Source organism: Choristoneura fumiferana, chromosome 12 (assembly GCF_025370935.1).
Source record: "Choristoneura fumiferana chromosome 12, NRCan_CFum_1, whole genome shotgun sequence".
In the NCBI taxonomy this organism is placed as follows: Eukaryota; Metazoa; Arthropoda; class Insecta; order Lepidoptera; family Tortricidae; genus Choristoneura; species Choristoneura fumiferana.
Window position 1 is genome coordinate 786,806 of NC_133483.1, and position 24,530 is coordinate 811,335.

At 37.3% G+C, this 24,530-nt stretch overlaps 1 long non-coding RNA gene across 5 annotated transcripts; it reads left to right on the forward strand.

Moving 5' to 3' along the window:
* The first annotated feature begins 301 nt into the window (after positions 1–301).
* Positions 302–21,866, forward strand: LOC141433065 (uncharacterized). 5 transcript variants are annotated; one of them, XR_012451895.1, is made up of 5 exons: positions 302–605; positions 18,531–18,618; positions 18,776–18,817; positions 19,702–19,953; positions 21,099–21,866. It is a non-coding gene; the product is annotated as an uncharacterized lncRNA (long non-coding RNA). The 5 variants fall into 5 exon arrangements; XR_012451898.1 differs by having other exon boundaries at positions 307–605; positions 19,795–19,953; positions 21,099–21,409; XR_012451894.1 differs by having other exon boundaries at positions 308–605; positions 19,807–19,953; positions 21,099–21,409.
* Positions 21,867–24,530: the final 2,664 nt, after the last annotated feature.

Sequence of the window (24,530 nt, forward strand, 5' to 3'; positions counted from 1 at the left end):
GCCGGTCTGCGCAGACGCGCTGCCCTCCATCGTCCATATTAACTTGTTAATTAGATCCATAATACGACTTGCAGATGAGCTGGAGTGAAGTTGAATACATAAAAAGGGCTTTTTCAGCGATCGCATGCATTGTGGGCCCCGGGCGGAGGCTGGTCGGTGCTACAGCCGCCAGAAGTTTGCGTGTTCATAAATAAACGCGAACGGTATTCAACAGCCCTTGGTGCTGTATGCATAACGAATTTGAAGGAGGCAAACTTGGAGGCTCTGCTGGCACGGATGGAGTATAAAATTCCGTAACAACATGGTGGAGGTTTTCATTCGACGGTCCGCTGTCGTTGGAGACATAGCTCCGTCAATTAGTCCAGAGGACATTAATTGCGCTAGTTACAATTAACTACGTGCTGTGTGTTGTGCGTCCAGTGCAGTTCGCAAGTGAACTCGCGTTAAGTGTTTACAGATGCAAATAAGTGTTTGTGAGAGGTGCCCAGGGATGCAGTTTTGTGGCGGCTTGCGCGCGGCTGCGGGGTTGCAGCGGCCATCTTGTGCGCGTGTGTGCGCGGCCGCCAGGCGGCGTGCGTGTCGCCTTGGAACAAAACATGGCGCCTGTAACTGTCTCCTTTTGAATATTTTTGCATGAAATCTGCATTACCTTCTTAATCCATTTGGATTATTGCTTATTTGGAGTATTGTTGAAGTAGTAGTAAACAATGTGGAAAATAAAGTACCGAAGCAATATCTAAATGGATTGTGGAATGGACATCGCTTGCGCTAGATATGCTGGAGGCAGAGGACAATTTTGACAATATACAACAACACATTTAAAGTCCACTAGTCTTTCCTCAAGATGCCTTAATTATTAGATTTTTATTTATTTATTTGTGTAAAACCTGTTCTTGCCTATTGGTTTGACCAATGGCCTCTCAAGCAGAAGATCGTGGGTTCAAATCCGCGCTCACAGTTTTTCGAAATAAATGTGCGATTACATTTGAAATTTACCACGAGCTTCGCGGTGAAGGCAAACATCGTGAAAAAACCTGCACATACCTGTGAAGTAATCCAATGGTGTTTGTGAAGTTTCCAGTCCGCACTAGGTCTGCGTGGGAACTACGACCCAAGCCCTCTCAATCTGAGAAGAGGCCTGTGCCCAGCACTGGGACATTATATAGGCTGAGATGATGATGATAATAAACACCCTTTCAAAAAAAAACGGGCACCTATGGTTTTTGTATTTTATGTGCATGAAAGCTTACTTTCAATGCCTAAAAATCTGAAAAACCATAGGTGCCAGTTTTTTTTGCAAGGGGGTTTACCTATATGTACAAGTTTTTAACCGCTTCTTCGAATCATTTACGAGTATATTTGGTATTTATTTTTATTTTTTTAGTATTTGAATTAAAATTCCTATGGGATTAGGATGGGATTTTCCTGTGGAAATTCTCATTAAGGATCCGGTCTGGTTCCATGACCATGACTCTGGTGCTATGTATTTTTTATGCTTCTTTTCCAGCTACTTCTTACACTCAATTTTATCATAATCAGTTTATCGGTTCTGCCTTAATAGGCATGATATATCAGACATACAGTGTATTTTATTTCTCATTATTTAAAAAAAACCTGTAGGCATTTGACACTTTGCTTTTCAAACATTTATTTTCTCTTGAGGAGAACCAGCCTTATTTTAATTGTTGTCATTCACATGGCATGCTTAGAATTTTATTTTTTATAATTATTACTAATCTTACCTTTGACGATTTCAATACAAATTCTTATAACTGACATTTATGTTAGTAAATTATAATGTGAATGATGTATTGAATGAATAAATATACTAAAACTAAACTAAACTATGTTTTTAAGAAAACGTTGGCACAACTAATTTTAAGGTTTTTTTTAAACCATCTCCACGAGCGCGTTTTCATTTCGTGCGTAGGAGACGTGGTTCAGTTAGTAGCACACTCGACGCACAGCCAAGGGATGCGAGTTCGAATCTGGCAAACCCGAAAACACTTTGTTTTTAAAGAACTTTGGCTTTTGTCATTCATCAATGATCATATTCACAGTATTTTTTGTGAGTTTAAACTTAAAGAAGTGGTGCTAATTGTGTTAGACAATAGGCTTCTAATCCAGTCGTTTATTACGCGATATAAGAACTTACATACATAATCTACCCTTTTTTGTTCATATATTTTATGATACCTGCCCAATTTTTCACCCACACGTCAAGTGCACTGAACTTATTCCGTTTCGAATGCGAATTTAAATGGAAATCCGTTACGCGTTTTCCGCATGCATCGAGCTGGACGTCACAACCCGTTGACACCTGATTTTCCGCACTAGCGCCCTCTATCAGACGCCACGTCAACTGGGGTTCAAAGCCAACTTGCATTTTCGCACCGAAAATGAGCGCGGATCTTATTGCATGCTGATAAGGTTTATTTAGGCGGTGCTTGGTTGTTTTTAGGTGTATTTTGATTGTGGTGTTGAAATCCAGGTTTTGACGTATGGTTATCCTGTGAAGAACTGATTTGTTGATGGTAATGGGTTAAAGGTTGGATTGTATGTAAGCATAAAAAGCCTTTAAACCCCGTCCCACCAGTAAACATGTAGAAGGTCTCAGTCTTAAAGGTCTCCGAATATAAAATATAAATCGATTTAATGCCCATTTCCCGTCAAATAAACAAAATTTATATCATCTGTATCTGGTACAATTAAATTAAAACAGAAATTAGTAAGTAATTTGCAAGACAAGAAATCAGATAGTTTTAGCAGTTTTTGATAGATTTTTTACCTTTATCTAAGTAATATAGGCGATCTAAAAAACTTAGTTTTGTTGTCCTGTGGCACGTTTAAATAAATTTATTTATAACCTTACTTTATAACCTTGCATTTTTTAATGAACCAAGTACAATTTATTGCTGTTAATAGATGTTTCTGAATACGCCATTTGATTTGTTATAGCGCACATTCATTATAGAACACAAAAAAACGGCCAAGAGCGTGTCGGACACGCCCAAAATAGGGTTCCGTACCCATTACGAAAAAATTAAGTAATATTTTTCTAAGGATTTCGTATTTTATACCTTAGACTGCTATTTACTCATAAACTACTAATAATTCTCAAACAAACTTAGCCGTTATAGTTTTCCTTGAAAGTTTGATATAGGTACTTACTACCATCCTGAATTTTTCAAATTTTTCCACCCACCGCTTTAGATTTTAGAGGGGGGGGGAGGACTCGATTTTAATGAAAATTTGCACTTTAAAGTTGAATATTTCGCAAACAAATCACTGAATCGAAAAAAGACCTATCCAACGATACCCCACACTGTAAGGGTTGGATGAGAAAAAAAAACACCCCAACTTTACGTCTATGGGAGGTACTCTAAAAAAAAATTTTTTTTAGTTTTTAGTTGTACCATTTTTTGGCATAATTTACATATATAACCGTGCAAAATTACAGCTTTTCAGCAGTCCCTAAGCAAAGCCGCGGACGGACAGACAGACAGACATGGTGAAACTATAAGGGTTCCGTTTTTGCCATTTTGGCTCCGGAACCCTAAAAACACGAAATCGTTTAGAATCTCGTGCCCAGCCAGTGAAATACAGAAGGTTAGGTACTTACACTAAACTAAAGCTAACGTAGTAAGTAATGCAAAACACTGGTTTGTGACAACTCTGATTAATGTGCATGTTAAGCTGTATTTATATCACGTGCTAAGAAAATATGTATTTACATTTACTTAATTAAGGCCGAATAAAAAGTAAAGACAGTTTCCTGAACAATACAAGGCCGGTTAAACTACGCCTTGAAGTGCCATATACAGTTGCACGCACACAAGTGCAACCTTCCGAAGAAGAGAAGTCTGTTTGACCATTCGATTTGTAGCATTCGAACATGGCGGATGTAGACAATATCTAATTTTGCTATTTCTGTTTCTTTGGCTAGTTGAAGTATAATTTTGATAGTGTTTTATGCGGCGATTAACCTTGTGAACAGTGATCACAAAATTCTATATTGCTCTCGTGTCTGACATTTTTTAATGCGCAAATTGTCTCCACGTGGTTTCTGGAATTTTACTATCGAGCTGCAAAAACTACAACCACCGTACAACGTGCCTCTCAAAGAGAATTTACTTTGACACTGGCGAAATTGTCCTCTGTCTCTGTCTGTGTGTGTTGGCTGGTCTCTTTTTCTGGTTTTTCTGTGCATCCATGTCTCAGTTTGTATTTTCGATATGGTTTCACGGGATACCCGTAAAAGTAACAAATTTGGAGTTGAAATAAAAAATACAAAAAGACTCCAAAAAACCAATCGAAATTGTCCTATAAATTAGGACAGAAAAGCCATATTTTGAAAGAAGAAGAAGTCTGTTTGACGTTACAGTCTTGCATGCAATTGTCTCATTTAGTCATATAACCAATGACAAACGTGACACAAATGTCAAAATTGTCAATTAGCCTGTCGCATAAACCTTCATTGGTGTCAACTGTCCCATTTTTCCAACTCAGACCCAGGTTCGAACCCATACTTTGATTAAATAAGACTTAACGACCCCTGTTTCATCATCCATTGATTAAAATGTGATGCCGTCTCTGTTTGTTTTGTTCGAATAGACGGAGACGGCATTACATTTATCCGTCACTTAAAATTATCAATGGGTGGTGAATCCCCTTAGTCTTATTTACTGGACTGTATTTTATAAAGCAGTAAATAAAAACATGTGTAACTTTAGCGTTTACTTTCTTCCCCCGTTAAGTAATGTTAACGCAGTGCGGGAACCATTTTTAACCTGTAGTGCATTAGTAAAACGATATGTTCTTTAACGCATTTAGTTAAATTTACGGGGCTCAATTAAGCGCACGAAACAAACGAAAGAAAGAGAAGACTTACCCCCTTATTCATAAAACTTAACAAGCCTATGTTAACTAACAAATGCTTTGTCCCTTTCTAACAAATACAAATGTCGAAGTGACAGATAAGGACAAACGAATTTTAGCGGCATTTTAACTAAAATAGGTTTGATTGTCGTTTATGAATAAGGGGTTAGACTGGGTTTGTTTTAAGACGAGGCCGTACTGCCTATCGTTTCTGGCGCTCGCAATCGCAATCAAATGACAGTTTTTGTATGCGAAATCTGTCAAGCACTGGGACATTTATCTTACCTATACATTCGAGGTGAATGATGATTGGACTTTACGTGCAAAGTATAATACAAAAACCGGCCAAGAGCGTGTCGGACACGCCCAAGATAGGGTTCCGTATATTACAAAAAATTCAAGTAGTTTTTTTAAAGATTTCGTATTGTGTAAGGAATCTTCCAAGTTTACGTATTATAATTTATACCTTAGGCTGCTATTTACTCTTAATCTACTACTTATTCTCAAGCAATCTTAGCCATTATAATTTTCCTTGTAAATTTGATATACTTACTACCATCCTGATTTTTTTCAATTTTTCTCACCTAACAGTTTAGATTCTAGAGTTTTAATGAAAATTCGCACTTTAAAGTTGAATATCTAAACAGATCACTGAATCAAAAAATCGTTAAGGCAACCCCCAATAGTTTTAAAATACCTATCCAACAATACCCCACACTATAGGGTTAGCCGAAAAAAAAACACCCCCACTTTACGTCTATGGGAGGTACCCTACAAATTTTTTTTGTTGTTTTTTATTTCACCACTGTCGGCGTGACTGATATGTAAAATTACAGCTTTGTAGTACAAACGGTATCTGAGCATAGCCGCGGACACACAGACAGACAGACAGACAGACATGGCGAAACTATAAGGGTTCCTAGTTCCTAAAAAGTATATAGTTTTAGGTACTCTTGCAAAGAAAATTGCGCGTATGCAATACGCTTGGACGCGTGTGGAGGTGGAGGAACCATGAACACGCATATTTTGCATAAGCTTAGCTATCATAAGGTCGCGGGTGAGCAAAGAAATTCTTTTAGTACATTGATATGGACCTCCGCAATTAACGCCTGAGTCAATAAATTATTTGCAATATGCTTTGTTTTGCACACATAACCAAAACACCAATACATACTTTTACCGAATGTTTTAACACCCGACGCAAAAATGAGTGTTTTAAGTTTGACGCCAATCTGTCTGTCTGGGGCATCGTAACTCTCAAACCAATGGACCGATTTAAATACGGTTTTTTTTGCGTGATAGCGAGTTTCGTTGCCGAGATTCTTAGCTATTTTTAACCCACGACGCAAAAAGAGGGATGTTATAAGTTTGACCGCTATGTGTGTCTGTGTGTCTGTCTGTGGCACTGTAGCTCTTAAACGGGTGGACCGATTTGAATGCGGTTTTTTATTTAAAACCAGGTTTTCTAGCAATAATTCTTAGGCATGCTTCATCAAAATCTGTTTAGCCGTTTATGCGATATTGAACTTTGAAGTGACAAAAAGTTGTAGTGGTTTTTCCAACTTTTTGTTGGTATAGGTTATGGTAAAATATTCTTTTGTTTTTGAGATGACAATGTCAGGGGTTTTCAACTTTTTTGAGTTGCTTCAGTTATTGTGCGTGTAGTTCTCCATGCGTAATGAGACCGCGTGAGCACTACGGACCAAGCCCTCTCATTCTAAGAGAAGAGAGTGGCATATAGGTCGAGGTAATCCAAAAACCTGTCCTAAACGCTACCACTTTTTAACTAGCTCCTCGCCTATGGCGTAATGACTTACTTCAAGCAGAAAAAGTCGACGTTTCACACGCTATCGTCGCACGACGCTAACGAGCCACATGTAGGTATGAGTTATTGTAGGCCTCGATACTCCAAGAGCTGGCTGGCTTTTTAAAATAGGTGTTTGTTGCAGGTAAAAACTTATACAGTACATCTTTTACGAAATTACATACTAACCTATATTACGTGGGTTTGCGCATGTTAACCATTAGGTCTGGCATTAGTTGCTCAGATTAAAATGCTAGCGTCAAATTGTGTCCCACCAAAATGAGCTGGTTGTTTTAGTATATTTATTATCAATTAGATAAATATGTTTAATCATTTATTTATTATATTGTCTTATATTTCATTTCATAATACATATCTCAAACAATAATCTAACATAAAATAACAATAAAAAATTAAATTATACATTAAATCAAATAACAATGAAATTAACCTAGATTACAAAAATCACATTAGATAAATTGTGTGTCTTATTGAATTTTTCCAGTGAAACGTAGATGAAAGTCATAACACCTGTTTAATTCACCTGTAACACACAATAAATATTTTGACTTTGAAAATATGATTTTAAAAAGATCTGATAGAGAAAATCATTTATTTGCACATATTCGATACACAGAAAAAACATCTGGATAGATTGAAGGCTTAATAAAGTTATCGGGCTGTACATTTTTACTCCTCAGAAATGTAACCTGATTCAAAAACATTTTTCGCCAAAAAAAATCTTTAAAAATCAAAAAAATCGTTTGCTTAGCCCCACTTTCCTCAGTCAAGTTAATGTTATTTGATTAAGAAATAACATAGAAAGCATTGTACAAATCTGTGTTACTTCAAATACCTCCTTAAAAATGTGTACCAGCTCTTGGATTACAAGGGGAAACTCGTGTAATAACACCTTTATATGAAATCAAAGGGGGAGGTGAAAATATGTTAGTTCTTGCGACTAACAAACGCTAGAATCACTTTGGAACAGCTCCTTTGGCCACTCGCGTAAATCGTGTTGGATTGTTATGTAAAGTGCTTTTGATTATAAGTTACTATCCTTTTCCCTTTTTCCTTTTTCCCAAAAATTACATCGTGGCGCCTTCGGTGACCTTGCTTGAAAACAAACATTCCACAAATTTAATGTACAGTGGCGGAATGAAAAGGTTGACCAGTTTCCAAATAAATTCGTTTACACGTCGCAAGCACATGTTACCTTTTTGAATGACATTATGACGGAATATGTCATACTCGGTCGATAAAGCAGTTATACTGAGCACGCAAAAACATACCCTTTCATTCCGCGACTGTACCTAAATTTAGCGATTGAAATTTCAGAATTGAATACCGGTAAGTACTGAAGTAGTTTGTGTTATCAAATTTCTCCATAAAAAATTTCATCCAAATTCATTTTTTTTTTTCAGCGTGAACGAATGCGAACTTTAGCATTAATAATATTTTATGAGTAGGATAATAAATTGTTCTAAGTATTACCATAAAAATATATCAAGTTTAGTGCAATTTGTATGTAAGTAAACATTTTTTTAATATCTTTTCATCCTGTTGACTACGGACAACAAAGCGATTCTATATGTTTTTGCCGTAGAAGGTATGTTTTTTTTATTAGCCTGTTATGTTCCACTGCTAGGCTGAGGCCTACGAGTATTCCACGTTGTTTCCACTAACGTACGTCAATGGACATAAAACCTCAACGTGCACATTCCGCAACATTCCTGGACATTCCAGTGAGCCACCGGTAACCTTCCTGGGAACCGTACTCGTGGAATCAATTACACATAATATGTCTGCATAATCTACATTATGATTTTACTTAGCTTAAAGTTTCATCTTACACACCGGCTAAACCGAAAGACGTTAAAATTACCGGTAAAATTAACGTTAATTGGGTAAACCGGTACTGGGTATTTTAATGATTTTACCGTTATGTAACGTTACTTATAGTGTGAATTTGGTAACGTTAACAAGCCCTGGTGATAACCAACCATGATAATACATGGTGGCGTTCTAAGGGGGAGGCCTTTGTTCAGCACTGGACATCTTCCGGCTGATGATGATGATGATGACGATGAAGTTGGGATATACAAAGATGATTCAATGAAGAAGCTACGAATGCCCAGTGTTTAGTGGTGGCGAGAGCTGGGCGTAATGCGCGGTTGCTCGAGGCGTTGGATCGGCGCCCGCGCACGCCGGCGCGCTCTCACGGTGATTACTGTACAGGCTGATGAGAAAACAAATTCATTAATTTATTTACTAGCTGTTGTCCGAGAATCCCTCCGCGTAGAATTCGTTTAACGCTATTTAGCGGGAACCAGCAATTTTCCGGGATAAAAACTATCCTATGTCCGCCGCTATCCTATTTATGTAGGGGGAAGGCCCGGAACTCAAACTATCTGTTTACCGAATTTAATCTAAATCGCTTCAAGGTTCAACGGTTTAGACGTGATGAAGTAACAAACAAGGAAACATTGGTAAGTAAGGAAACATTGTGGTCTGAAAGAAGATGTAGTGACAAAAATTGAGAAAGGTATGCTGAGATGGTTTGGCCATGTCGAGAGAATGAATGAAGAACGATTGACGAAAAAAGTGTATGAGGCGAGTGTGAATGAAAGTGTTGGAAGGGGTAGACCTAGGCGGACGTTTCGAGACCAAATCAGGGACGTCTTGAAAAAAGGCCAGGTCAAGAGTACCCTAAACCGAAGAGCATGTATGAAGGGAATAATGAAAGTGGACGAAGCGAAACAAGTATGTAAGGATCGTAGCAAGTGGAAAGAAAAAGAAGTGGTCTCTGCCTACCCCTACGGGAAAGAGGCGTGATTATATGTATGTATGTATGTATGTAAGTAACAAACAAACAAACAAATAAAAAGACAAACTTTCGCATTTATTATATTATTCTTTCAATTATAACTCTCCAACGTTGGTGAATTTTGAAAGCATCCTGTATACCAAGCACAGTGGGTTAACAATCGTGCGCGAGCGACTGTTTGCACAGTGGTGCGATTACAGGGCATCGATCGGTAGATCACGACCCGATAACAGGTTAACGTGCGCTCGCGCAGGCTAAGTCAGCTGATCGAGTATTGATGTGCCAAGATCAAAAGTTCTCATGTCACAACAAAAAGTATTTCGTCCTAAATAAAGACTTCATTAGAATCCGTGGTGGCCTAGTGGTTGACCTATCGCTTCCAAGCAGAGGTTTGTGGGTTCAAATCCCGTCCCGCACCTCTATTTTGCGAAATTACATTTGAAATTTACCACGTTTTACGGTGAAGGAAAACATGGTAAGGAAACCTGCACACACCTGTAAAGTAGTTCAATGGTATGTGAAGTTCCCAATCCACACTGGGCCCGCGTGGGAACTACTGCCCAAGCCCTCTCATTCTGAGAGGAGGCTTGTGCCCAGCAGTGGGACGTAAATAGGCTGTGATGATGAAAGACTTCATTCACAGGTATTTTGCACTTGTGTGATAGTTTTAAACACAAAGAACACGAATTTGACGTCAAACTTAAAATAAGGTAAACGTCCGAGTGTTCGACACTTTAATCCCCAATAGACGGCACCCTGCTGTCATCTCTTTTGCTAATGACATATTAAAGATGCCATCTATTGGGACAGGGACTGATTTTATCTTTTTTTTCTAAAACCAATCTACAAGTAATTTAATTGTTTATATTCAAAGTACTTAACAAAACATTTTAATAATTGTAGATAGGTACGTTATTTGAAGCCAGTAGGGACCGCCAATGCGGATCTGGATTATTAAAGTTTGTCAATTGTGTTTTATTTCTTTTCTTTTGTACATTCATACATTATTTTCCAAATGTCCCTGTCCATGATATAATCATTAGGTAATGTTATATTATACGTGATAGACAAATATTTATTCCTTCTAGACACTGGATTCGAAATAATTCGAATTTTGTATCTGTTTGACGTATGTAATCCCAGAAAAACTTTTTGTAGACAATTTTTGATATGAGTGAACGTGTGCTGTAAAAAACCAACCCTTAGTATATGTAGGTAGTGCTACCAGAGTTGAGGTCAAAACTCATTATTAATACTTGAGTGATTTCCCAGAGATAAGATCAAGCTAGATCGATTTATCATCGCCAAAAACCCGTACATACCAAATTTCATCGAAATGGAATACTAAATCAAATGGTTCAACACACAATTATAATCCAGGAGCAGTCCAACTGGTTTCGACCATTCGTTGTGGTAACTAGTCCGAGCGTTCGTGGATTATAATCCTGGGTTGAATGAACCGTTTAATTAAGTAACTAATAATTATCTCACCAAACTACCTCAGACCCAAAGGCTTCTCCCTAATCAACCACAAATCTCCTGGTTTCTTCCCACATGAACATCCCTCTCCACAAGCACTAAACAAAAGACAATAAAGCACAGAGATAAAACAGCGTGCAACGCATAAATCTAAACATTCTTTGTACTTTTAACGGTCGCGTCGTAACCACATTTTTATTCAAATACCCACTTAGTACATAAAATATGTCGGAGAAACAAAAAACAGGAGCTGGGTGGAGATTGTCCTTTTTCCGTTCCCAGAGAACTTCCTTTTTGTTGACTAAATTTATTTCGTACATGCGCGGACAAAATTAGGTATAGACAAAATAAGGTAGTAAAGACAAGTTCCGTCTCCATAGAGGAGACTTACAAAAAACCGACCATGTGCGAGTCGGAGTCGCGCACCGAGGTTTCCGTACAAATTTGTAGGTATAAATGTCCAGTGTTAGCTCTCCTAAGCAAAATATACGTGGTGTGTGGTGTGTGATTATTTTATTAGGTACTGTGGGGACTGTAGCTAAGTATGAGCTAGGTACATGGAATCAACGCGCGTGGCTTTAAACTTAATTAAATAAAAAGGATATTATGATTGTGTTTTTGGAGTCTTTTTGTATTTTTTATTTCAACTCCAAATTTGTTACTTTTACGGGTATCCCGTGAAACCAGTGAGTGCTGCTGCATAAGTAGCGTAGTAGAAATAAGCAACCTGAGATATGTATGCATAGGAAAAATTCGTGTCTAGATTCCTGTCCAGCGGTGGTGTAGGGGTTATAGCACGCAGCACGGATTGCTGAGGACCTGGGTTCGATTCCCAGCGCTGGTCTCATTTTCTGGTTTTTCTGTGCATCCATGTCTCAGTTTGTATTTTCGAAAAAGGATATTTTTTCAGTATCTTGTTTTATTCCTGTTATAATAATACTTTACAAAGATAGATCCAGCCCCTCAGGCCGTCGGGAGCAATCTGCGCTCCGGCACGTATGCCACTGACAATCGTCTTTAAAGTCTAATTCTAGAATCACACAATATAAAAATACTATCATTATACATAATAAAGTCAATATAACCTGCCAGGTGGTCAGTTTTACCACTTGCCAGCGGTATACAGCCTAGTCCACATAGACCGAACACACACAGATTTTTCAGTCTTTTCTTAATTGATTGTGCTGACTAATGTGACTTTAGAGAGAGAGACAGAGAGAGACACAGAGAGAGAGAGAGAGAGAGAGAGAGAGAGAGAGAGAGAGAGAGAGAGAGAGCGAGAGAGAGAGAGAGTGTGATTTACACATATTCGACACGCAGAAAAAACACGTTAGGAAGAAATAACTAACTTAGCGAGTTATTGCGTGGGAGGATCTCAACTGTCGCCGTATATTCGTGAGCTGTTTAGTATTAATTAAATTGGAGATTTAGTTTGCCGTGCATTGGTGTCGAAACTGTAACGCCACGTAAATATATTTTTGCCCGTAAATAAATTAATTGTGACGTAGATTTCAACTTGTGTGATTTGTCGATTCTATAAGAGTAATTCATTATTTAGTCGAAACTTCTTACGTCGATTTTCATATTATACTTCGTTTTTTTTAGCATTAGAAAAAGGGTAGGTAAACAATCTTGACGAGTCTTTTCACTGAAAAACGTTTTTAAAAAAACAGTAACTATTAGTTATGATACCAAAATAATGTAAACTAATGTAAATATTGGATGTATTTGCTGTACTTATTTTTCAAAAATGTTTTTCAATAAAGAGCCACGTCAAGATCGCTTACCTTTTTTCTAATGCTAAAAAAACGAAGTATAGGTACCGAAAACTATTCGATGTTTTTTTTTTTTCATTTACTTTGTCCATTCATGAAATGGCCCTAGTATTTGCCATACTAATTCCTAACAATGCTGTCACCTTTGCTCACGATGCATACCTAAAATTTTAAGTTTTCATTTCTAAAGAAACATGCTACGTTTTGTCCATTTTTACCGGAGTCCGAAGTGGTAGTGTTTCACGTGTTTTGTTTGCCATTAAAAACACAGTTTGACCTCGGCTCGGTAGAATAATTCGCGGACGTTTGAGTTATTTTTTCTATTCTATTCCGCGCATGAATAAAACATGGTTGCCGACTGTTTTATATTGAGTTTGAATTGTCGCGATTGGACCCAGAGGGGACTTTAAAAATACAAGAATTATAAATATAAGTGGTATCGTGAACAGAACGCCACAGTGATACATTGTCTATGTTAGAAATCAAGTTTGATTTTATCCAAAAACGACACATCAGTTAGCAAAATTTTGTTCTATGGATGCTAGGCGAACGATGAAAGTACATCTAGTAAAGGTAAATATATACTTAAAGATACATGACGTGTGTACTTGCATTCAATGTTGAGCACACAAATGACGACAAGTTTTGTATCTCATTGATCTTCATTTGTCAATATTTTTAAATTAGTTCGGAGTAATACCTAAATCCTGTGTAGTGATATAAAGTTTGAGCGAAATTACTTCGTACTTAACCCTCTTCCTGGTATTGTATCATATTATGATACATAGTTTTAGATCATCTTTTTGTATTTCTTTTTTTTACGTTATTTTTGTTAGCTCTATAAGAATCCAGCGAGGCTTGAATTCAGTACACTATAAATGTTGCAGGATTTTTATCAAGTTTTGAATGCAAAAAAATAAGTATGTAAGTAGGTTGATTAAGGTTTAAAGGGACTTTTTCTCTTTGTTCTTACAGCTTTTTACAACTAGCTTTTTATTTATTTAAAAAAATCTAAATACAAATTAACAGCAGTAAAAGAATGTTTTTCCATTTACATTGGACGCAAGTGTATCCCCATTTTGTTACAAATTGTAGCGAAAAAATGTTTAGTTGTTGGCGAATTAGCATTTTGAGGTCCGCTTCGTACGGAGGGTTGTTTTGTTTTACTTTTTAAATCTCTTATTCTATTAAAAACATTCTAGAGCTTTTTGTGTTTTTTGGGAGCTTCAAAAAACAAACTTGCCATGATAAAATGGCAAAAGAGTATTTTTGCCGTAAATTTTAATTAACTAGAAATTATGATACCAAAATAATGTAAATAATCATAATATATGTCCTTTCCTTTCCTTGCTAATTGTTACATATTTGCTGTGACTTATTTTTCAAAGGTGTTTTTCAATAAAAAGACACCTCTAGATCGCTTACCTTCTTTCTAATGCTAAAAAAAACGAAGTCAAAGTCAAAATACCTTTATTCAATGTAGGCTATAACAAGCACTTATGAATATAAAAAAAATCTACCATCGGTTCGGAAAAACCTCTGTTGAGAAAAATCCGGCAAGAAACTCAACGAGGTACCATATATTTTTTTAACAGATTTACAATGTTGTTTAGATTACAAGTACTTAGCACAACTATATTTTTTAACACAGCTGCACGGTAGATTCGCTACTTACTCAAGTGGTCGCCTATGAGGATCGGATTCATTTCCAAATATCCCTAAGCTGTCCACGATTATAATCATTAATTTTATAATATGTACGCCTATTTGCAATTTACGCAATTTAGTATCTGTTAGATCAATTATATTTTTTGGACTTAAAGCGTATGTTTTTTCCCAGAAATTTTTTTTTGGTTCACTGAAAAAAAAAAGGATAGCTGAACTAGTTTGGCTACTTGACGTTTAGCCAAAACTTAGTAATTAGGAACCAAAATACCTAATGCCTAATATTGCAAAACTGATTTTGTAAAACATAACCTAACTTTTAGCTACTAGTAGGCCTTAGTTTTGTAGTCACTCAAGTTAAGTTACAAGCAACATTTTTTTTTGTTACTGTTACTAAATCTTTTTTTTTTCAGAGTTTTAGCCAGTCTGTAAGATGGAGCTTTAAGCTTCCCTTTGTGTCTAGTAGCCTTTGGCTTAGCGGCGTTTGTGGGAAAATCACATATATTTTTCCTAACATACGTAATTATTTCAAATACAAAATTAGGCTATACGGACGTTGCTTGATACTTGAGTGATGATTGTTTAGTAGATCGAAATCGGAAGACTGATAGGTATCGTATAGTAAGTGTAAAGAATGTTGCAATATAAAACGTAGAAGTGCTGCCCTCGCGTCAGGTTTTTTCTATTCCTGGTCAGCCTCTAGTTATTTATTATAATTGTTTTGACGACCAGATGGCCTAGTGGTTAGAGAACCTGACTACGAAGCTTGAGGTCCCGGGTTCGATTCCCGCGTCGGGGCAGATATTTGTATGAAAAATACGTATGTTTGTTCTCGGGTCTTGGGTGTTTAATATGTATTTAAGTATGTATCTATCTATATAATTATATTTATCCGTTGCTTAGTACCCATAACACAAGCTTTGCTAAGCTTACTTTGGGACTAGGTCAATTGGTGTGAATTGTCCCGTGATATTTATTATTTATTTATTTATAATATTAACACCTTGTATAAAACTTTGAGCCGCTCAAAAAGTATCTTAAATGACAAAACAGGATTCTTTTCTCAGTTTGAGCTGTTATTTTGTTTTAAGTCAGAACCAGCAGCGGGATAGCGTTAATTTCCTTTTAGTAAAAATAGTTAGGTATCCGAAATCCTACTATTTCACCAGCAATCTAGTTTGTTAAGTAAAAGAAATGCTCTTAAAACAAATAACAAGCGGGACCCGCCTACCTCGACAGGGCGTGGCCTCGCCCCGCCCACTAGCCCTCCCCCCTAAAATTATCTGTTTTATGCAACTTTTCCTGGTGGGTGAGGGGGTTGCTTGGCAAAGACAGTATTATTAAATTGGCAAGATGGCCACAATTTATGGGGGGTGGTGTTCTATTGGAGAAATGGTGCTGCTGTAGATTTATCTTAAACTCTGTGTGCTACATTGGTAGTTGTGTAATTAATGTTGATGCCAAGTAGAAAACAAATAAAAAAAGGTTTGTGTAAGAATTTGAATTCAAGGTTTTTGCTGACATGAGTGGATGAGTCGGCAACATCATGCATATCCGTAAAGAATTGCAGGTGTTCATGTGCAACAGCAACCACTCACCATCATGAGGGTGGTATGCGTAAAAGTATTACATAGTTATTACTAACGTGACCAGACGTCCCGTTTTGAACGGGACTGTCCCTTTTTTTGATTACGAGTCCCGGTGTCCCCAAAATGAAAACCGGGACGCGAAATTGTCCCGTTTTCAAAAATCGCGCAAAAATTCAGTTCTAAAGGTGAACATAAAAAAAAACGTGCCAAGAGTTTCATTCTTACTTAAAAGCATCATCAGTCCAGCTGTGTTAAAACAAATTTGTTCCTCTGCCTCTGATAAATATAACTATACATTTTGAATATTTTTTTTTATTTGTAATAACAGTTAACTTTTTCTAAATAAATGACCTTTAAAAGTGTTTTTTTCTCATTGACTAGGTACCTGTTAATTGACCTGAATAAACTAATGTCCCGTTCTGAATCAAAAAATAAATGGTCACGTTAGTTATTTATTACCTACTACCTATATCCCTGTAAAATGTAGACACATAATACTTAACCCCTTGTAATTTTTATTGTTTATCCAATTCTATACATTTCTAATATATTTTGATTTAAATTTGTAATATAATTATTGTTTTGAAAAAAATACTTTCTGCCACATTTGTTGCAGCACAGTTGCTTCTAAGTTTTGAAATTTGGTACATACTCATCTGAAAAAAACATTTTCTTTTTTATAACATAGATTAAATGGGTGACCAATCACTAAGTATCTAAAACGCAACTTTAGTGTTAAAGTGAACTTAACTGAATTTAATTCGATACGTGTTTACAATACTCTTTATCAAAAAGTCTGTTTTGAGGGTAGATTTACATTTGTCGCCAATTGATGAAGACTGGACATAGAAATAAAGGTACAGTTAAGTGCATCTTAAATTGAAAATAAAACACTTTACACAAATGTAACTAGTAATACGTTTAAGAGGGCATTGAAAAGACCTAGTAACTTTTCTACTAACGAGTCACAGAGTTAAAAAAGTTTTTTTAACAAAAAATAATCAAATAACTAAACTCCCTTTTTTGTTTTGCTTATAAGTATATGTTTTCCATTGTTTTGATTATAACCCGCCTAATCGTTACTTTCTTATTATCCTAAAATAACTCACACTGTCTACCCATCAATCTGTCTGTATGTCTGTCTGTTACCCTACCCCCGTTCCCACTTGTCGGGTGTCGGATCCGTTGCGTGTCGGATGTCGGTCATTTCTATAGAAAGTCGTGTCGGGCAAGTGTGGATAACTTCATATAAAATGTTCTGCCACTGGAACATCCGATTAAAATCCGGGCCTGACATCCCACAAGTTTATACGCTTAATCGCTGAACCGAGATTTAATTTCACATTCTTTCTGTTGTGATAAAATCTTGTTGTTGTTGTTGTGTAAATCTTTGGGAGCACCAAAGTTCACATAGTCTTATCATCGAATCATCGTTTGTCGTGATTTTTTCCCACTGAAACCTTTTTCTGAAATTAAAAAAAAAAATTTTTAAATGTTCATTCTATAGAAAACTATAGGTTAGGTTAGGTTTGTTTTATAACAATTAATAAATTCAGAGAAAAAAGAGTTATGACAAACGATCATTCTGACAAATATTAGAAATAGAAAAAGAAATAGAAATAAACTTTATTGTTATAACTGTGTACATAATAGGGTGTTTACAAAAGGTTATAATTTTCAACAGTTTGTCCATTTCGGACGTACAATATAAAATCTTATATATTATAAGTATTCAGACTTTCAATAAGACTGCGAGCTAATATGGACCCGTATATTATACTTAAAAATTATTTAATGTTTGTGAATAGTCGTGTTTCGATTTTTACTAGAGGCGCATGTAGCTTGCAGTACTTTGTTTACCATTATGATAAGAATGCACCTACTGCAATAATGTTGTAAGTGCAATTCCATAACAATTGTATGGTTATTATTTTAGTTTGATTTTTCTTTGTTATTTTTTTGTAGGTATATATTGTGTGTAAATGAAAGTAGATACGAAACGTAGGCAAGTTAAACCATTATAACAGTAGTATTAAGGTCACAATTTTTTTTCCTTCATACTTTCCTTCTTTATTTTTAATGATACAAAACAACTGATTTGGAAATAGGTAGGTATTTGAAAATGATGCATTTTGTTTGATTCATATTCGAACCTTTACTTTTAATAATATAGAAATATGTAAAACAAGTTAAATATTAATTTTATTTTGATTGTAGTAATAATTTTGATTTTAATTTAATTGAATTTCTTATGTATGTTATTTTAATTTTATGTAATCTGAAATAAATCATTTTGTCATTCCTTCACCGTAAAGGTCGTGGTAAATATCGGTTTTCTAGGTTTCTATGTAAAACCATTTTTAACCACGTTTCAGTAGCTTCAGAGAACCATCCCTACATACTAACAAACACTTTCAATAAGTTTAGCTGTGTCAAACAGTCTTAACTTAGGTTTTATAATCTAAACTAGAGTGCAAATATGTACCTATTACTTAATTTGCTATTTTTTTCAGTTACAACCTTCTACTTTTCAACTCACCATAACAAGCTATAAAACGGTCGGCGCCCGCGCACTCGGCGCACTCGGGTACGGAGCGGGACGTAAGTAAACATCATACTCCGCCATTTTGTTCAAGCCGCCATCTTGTGAACGCACGTTTGAAAACACGTGGTGTTACTTTGCAAGTTCTGTTCCCGTTGAAGATTCGACGGTTTTCTTTGTGTTATAAGTTATTTAATTATGTTTTTCTTGTTACAGTGAGCCAGGGTACCTGCTGATTCCGTGGCCTGCTGCGGTGTGGTAAGTGTCTTATGGTTTTCTAACCTCACTATTACTTCTGGCCTGGGCCCTTTTTCTCAAAGCATAAGTCTAATAACATCTAATGCTTTGTAAGCCGTGGTGGCCTAGTGATTTTACCTATTGCCTCTCAGAGGGTTGTGGGTTCGAGCCCGGGCTCGCACCTCTGAGTTTTTCGGAATTTATGTGCGAAATTACTTTACGACGAGCTTCACAGTGAAGAAAAACATCGCGAGGAAATCTGCACAAACCTGCGAAGCAATTCAATTATGTGTGTAAAGTTCCCAATCCGCAGCACGCCCACGTGGGAACTACTACCCACTGGGCCCCGACCTTTTCCCTTTTTGAAGTACCGTCTTTCTCAAAACATAAGGGTACAGACAGGGCCCTAGCGAGTCCCCAAAAGTATGATGTCGTAGCGACGTGGCGTGTATTTAAGTACACGGCGAAAACTTGTTTTTGGTATCGAATACTCTTTTTACGTTTCAAAGTGGCCCCAAATTCGTTGGTGCTTGCTGCCCAAGGTGTACTAAGACGCCTTTGCTGGTAGCGGCAAGACCATGGTCTTCCTATACACGTGTCTTTTAATTCCGGAATATTAAACAAGTTATTAGGTTAATTTGAACAGTTCTTAAGTTATTTCCACTTCGAAAACTAGATCGACGTATGGAAACATTTAATTTTGTCAACCACAGGACTATTAAATTAAAACATAACAGGGGTGTTCAGTCAAACTAAACCAATCCTCTGGTATTTTTTTTTTACTTTACTTTCCGAAAGGGCCCCATGTTCTTGTGTGCCCTAGGGCCCTCGCATGGCTTAACCCCTGGTTTGCTTAAGACGCGGCTTCGTGTCAAAGAGGCTATCTTTTGTTTTTTTTTGTTTAGATCAGCAGCATTTGTGCTTATTAAAACAGATGAGACTAGAATGCAGTACTTTGTTCCTGCATACGAGGGTTTAAGACGGCCCTGTCTGTAAAGTTGTTGTCACAGGCAGGTGTGACCTGGCCACGGCAGCAGGCCCGGCGGCCCGGTGCGGCCGCCGCCGGCGTCGCGCGACGCCGCCCGGCGGCACGGCTGGCCGCGCGGCTGCCTCCGCTCCTGGCGAGCGGCGCGCAGCGGACGCGCTGACCGGCGTGGGTGAGTCATCAATGTCATCATCATACCAGCTGTAGGACGTCCACTGTTGGACATAGGCCTCCCCCATAAACCTCTAGTTGCTTCGATTGGAAGCGACCTGCATCCGCCGTGAACATATGTCGACGAGACCCATGTGGACATCTAACGAGAATGCCTATGTGGACAACGGTTTCAACGGGTGACACTCTTTCCCGGCCCGGATAACACCGACATGGAAATACCGACCCTGTTTTTTTTGTACACGCCCATAGAAACTGACAGGAGCTTCTATGGGCGAGTACACGAAAATCAGGGTCGGTATTATCCGGGCCGGGAAGAGTGTCACCCGTTTCAACTACCACTCTAGGAAATCGCGCATTTATTTTTACTAGACGACTGTAGCGCCTTTATTACGGCACTAGGGCCACTATGAAGACACCACTATTCTATAAAACCCGAGCTCGACCAACGGCGGTTTCGTCGAGTTCCGACGTCAAGTCGGAGTTTCCGTTTCAACGAAAAATCTCTTGCATCTATCTAGGACTGAATCCGTTATTGAGTTGGGGAACAACCGACGACGTAAAGTAGTCACTCACGCATCTGTTAAGTTGTCATGGCTGTTATTCTACATTAAATTGCAGGTGGTTGGACCTTGTGCGAGGTCCGCCCGGATTGCTACCACCATCTTGCTCGCTAATCCGGCCGTGAAGCTTGCACTGTTGTGTTTCGGCGTGGAGAGTAAGCCAACCGGCAAAATTACTGGCACGTGAGGTATCCCATCTTAGGCCTCTAGGTTGGCAACGCGTCTGCAATACCCCTGGTGTTGCAGAGTTTATGGGCGGTGGTGATCTCTTACCATCAGGAGACCCACTTGCTCGTTTTCCATCCAGTCGAATAAAAAAAAACTTTTTGCTTAGTGGCAACCGATCGCTTTGGTTTAGTAGTTAGTTTAGTATTAATCTAGGCTAAGGGGCTGTTTTACCATCCATTGATTAGCGTTAACCGATGGTTAAATGTGATGCCTTCTCCGTCTATTCGAACAAAACAAATAGAGACGGCATCACACCTAACGGCCAGTTAACACTAATCAATGGATGGTGAAACAGCCCCTAAGAATTTGATGGACTTTTACGTTATTTGAATTAATTATAAACATTTTGTTACAGATGACGGTCTTGTGGCGAAGTCGCAGAGGAGCTTGTAGTATTTAACTTTAACACGCTGCGTTTATAGAAATTAAACCTTTTAACATTTTAAGTTAAGATTTATTGTGTGTGTAATTCGTTCACCAGTCTTTACAAACACATTAGGGATTCACCACTTTATGCTTTTCCGTTGCTGATACTGCACGAGATTGTTCTTGTTGTATATACACTAGGATTATAATAAGTTTTTTGTTTATACATTCACATCTCAGTCAGCGAATAGTGAACTTTTTTGACCTTTGATTTTTATTACACTTGTTTTTCTTGCTTAATGTATGTTTTTTAATTATACCTTTTTAATTCGATTTTGAGCTTCAAGCGATCAATTATGATAAATCTTTTACTTATGATTAAGTAATGTGATTATTTGTAAATAAATTTTACCGTACTCGCTTAAAACTCAAAAATGTAACCCTGTTGCTTCTGCAAGATGCAAAATACACACCTTTCTTTGGGCAGTCGTTTATGATAATAGCCTAAAGTTCTTTTTAATGTACAATTTCGTAGCCGATTGATGTACCTACTGGTTTCTATGTATTTCTATAAAAGCGATGTTTGAACAACCGAGGGAATATTTAATGAAATATTTAGGAACCAGTTGTCGCCAACAATCCTCTGGTAACGCATATTAATTGTAGGTACTTACCTAATCTTGTTAGCTTTACTACAGACATTATTAGTTTCCGACAATACTTGGACTAAATGCCTAATTAAATTTTTTATAATTTTTCCTGTTTTTTTTTATTTTCCTTTCACTTGACTCGAATTAAATAGGTATTAACCGATCTTATTTATGCCTTTGGCCCTAGAACTTGATATCCATTACTTAACTAAATTAAAATTCAATTATCCCTGTTACGATAGAGTATTTACTTACTTCGAAAACGAAAATCCAAATTTTTCCATAACTAAAAGTTTACATTACAAATAGACAAGGGTCCATTTATCTACATTATATTTTTTTTAGTCTAACAGAAAGGAAAGACCAGCGTTCGTTTTTATTCGGTCAAAGTATTTTTTTTTATTTCAACCACCCATAAATTACCTCGAGAACTTATAATACTAAGTAAATAAGTTCCCAAGTTAAAAAAGGAATCTTGAAAAATAAAATAAGTACTCTTGTAGGATGATATTATTGTCCGTCTGTCTGTCCGTCTGTCTGTCCGTCTATCAAGCCCTTTTTCTTAGAAACGCGTGGAGCTATCAAGTTGAAATCAATATCAAAAACTAAGGTCCACTACCCTTTAAAACAGTGAAAAATCAAACGTCTCAGCATACAACATCATTGACAAGTTTGTGTGTGATACTGGGTACAACCCTGTTGCAGTCAACATTCCCCCCACTTATCAAAAAAAATCTTGATAAAGGCAGCAGAGGCTCCCTGCGACAGAAATCTACCGAGTATCCCATTAGGAACTGGTCAAGGTATAATTATTTTTTACATGAAGCTGGCCGTGATTGACACTCAATCTCACTGGTTCAGTAACAGCCTATTCACTCTAACCTTGAAGAGCCCTAGATTGTATTTATGCGGAAATTTAGACGACGGGAGCGAATTCCATTCCTTAGCAGTACCCTTAGTGTAAGTTTTCGGTTACAAAATACGTCTCGATCGCGTTCGCGTTATAATCTCAATTTGTATGGAAACTCAAACATCACAAACGTTCCGCTAGAGGCGCTGTTCGTGTTTGCATACAAATTGAGATTTTAACGCGAACGCGATCGAGACGTATTTTGTAAACGAAAACTTTACACTAAGGCACAGTTCGCATTATGAAAGATAAAGCAAACCGCTTCGTGCCGGCCAACAAACTTAAGCTTTCTTATTCCTCTTTGTATAGTTTTGAGGTTATGCCTTACCACTATTTCGATTTATCACATAATATACCTACTTACCTATCAATGCGTAAGAAAAATTGTAGATAATAGTAGTAACTACCCGTTAGTTGCGACTCCATCCGTGTAGAATTTTCCGGGACTCAAATTATCTGTATACCAAATTTCATCTTAAATCGGTGGTTTATAATAATAATAAATAATAAATATCACGGGACAATTCACACCAATTGACCTAGTCCCAAAGTAAGCTTAGCAAAGCTTGTGTTATGGGTACTAAGCAACGGATATTAATATAATTATATAGATAGATACATACTTAAATACATATTAAACACCCAAGACCCGAGAACAAACATTCGTATTTTTCATACAAATATCTGCCCCGACACGGGAATCGAACCCGGGGCCTCAAGCGGGTCTGTTGTGAAATCAATGATTTAGACGTGATAACGTAACAAACAGACTTACAAACGTTCGCATTTATAGTATTGGTGAGATAATAATTATTTACCTAATGCCACCAAGTGAATACAACAGCATCAGTTTAGCGTAGATTTGTCACAAACTGCTAAATATCCGTGAGTCCCGGAGTCCCGGAGTCCCGCTGAGTGCCGCTTTGATCCCGCGATATTGCCGGACCTGCATCTCATTTGGAAATACACATTAGGCTGTTTTTCACCACGCAATCTAACCCACACAAAACTGCGATGCGATGCGAACAACATGTGATATCTCGACGTTTCGTTTGTATTAGTAATTATTAGTGAAAATCACGATAGTATGACACGATGTGTGTGTCACGATGGTATTAGTGGACGGATGACCTGGTTAAAGCCGCAGGTTTACGGTGGATGCAGGCCGCTGCCAACCGAAGCAACTGGAGGTCTGTGGGGGAGGCCTATATCCAACAGTGGACGTCCTACGGCTGAGATGATGATGATGATGATGAGTGAAAATCACGATAGTTTAAAACATTATGTATCTTAATTTTAAGATCGCGTATACATATCTTTGTAGTTGACGATACTCATACAACATACCCACATCTCACAGGACAAAAAAAAATCAGGCCACTTACTCATCTCACACTGTTTAATTACTGCTGCGAAACACAATTCGATGAAGTCAACTGACTTGGTTAATCATGTCATTCATTAATTTATTACATGATTGCATAGGCTACAGGAATCTTACATAACTAATTAATGTTCTTCCATTAAGCCCTGCAGGCACCGCATTATATACCTACTTACTTACTACACTCATTACAATTTTATAATTTCGCATGGCATTTATCTTCATATCTGCTCTTCATACCTCTTCATAGCTCTTCATTATCTAGATTAAATTTATTATTAAAAATATTATCATTCAATGTCTCCAGAACCGTCCTGTGTCAGATTTTTTTAAAACCCTGTCGTGTGATCGCGCGCGACGACCCTCGCAGTATTTAAATGAAGATCATCTGTTACTTCACGGCAGCCATCTTGTCTCAATATTGTTTCACAAAATAAAGCCCAGCATTTTTATCTTAAAATGACAGTCTTTCATTTT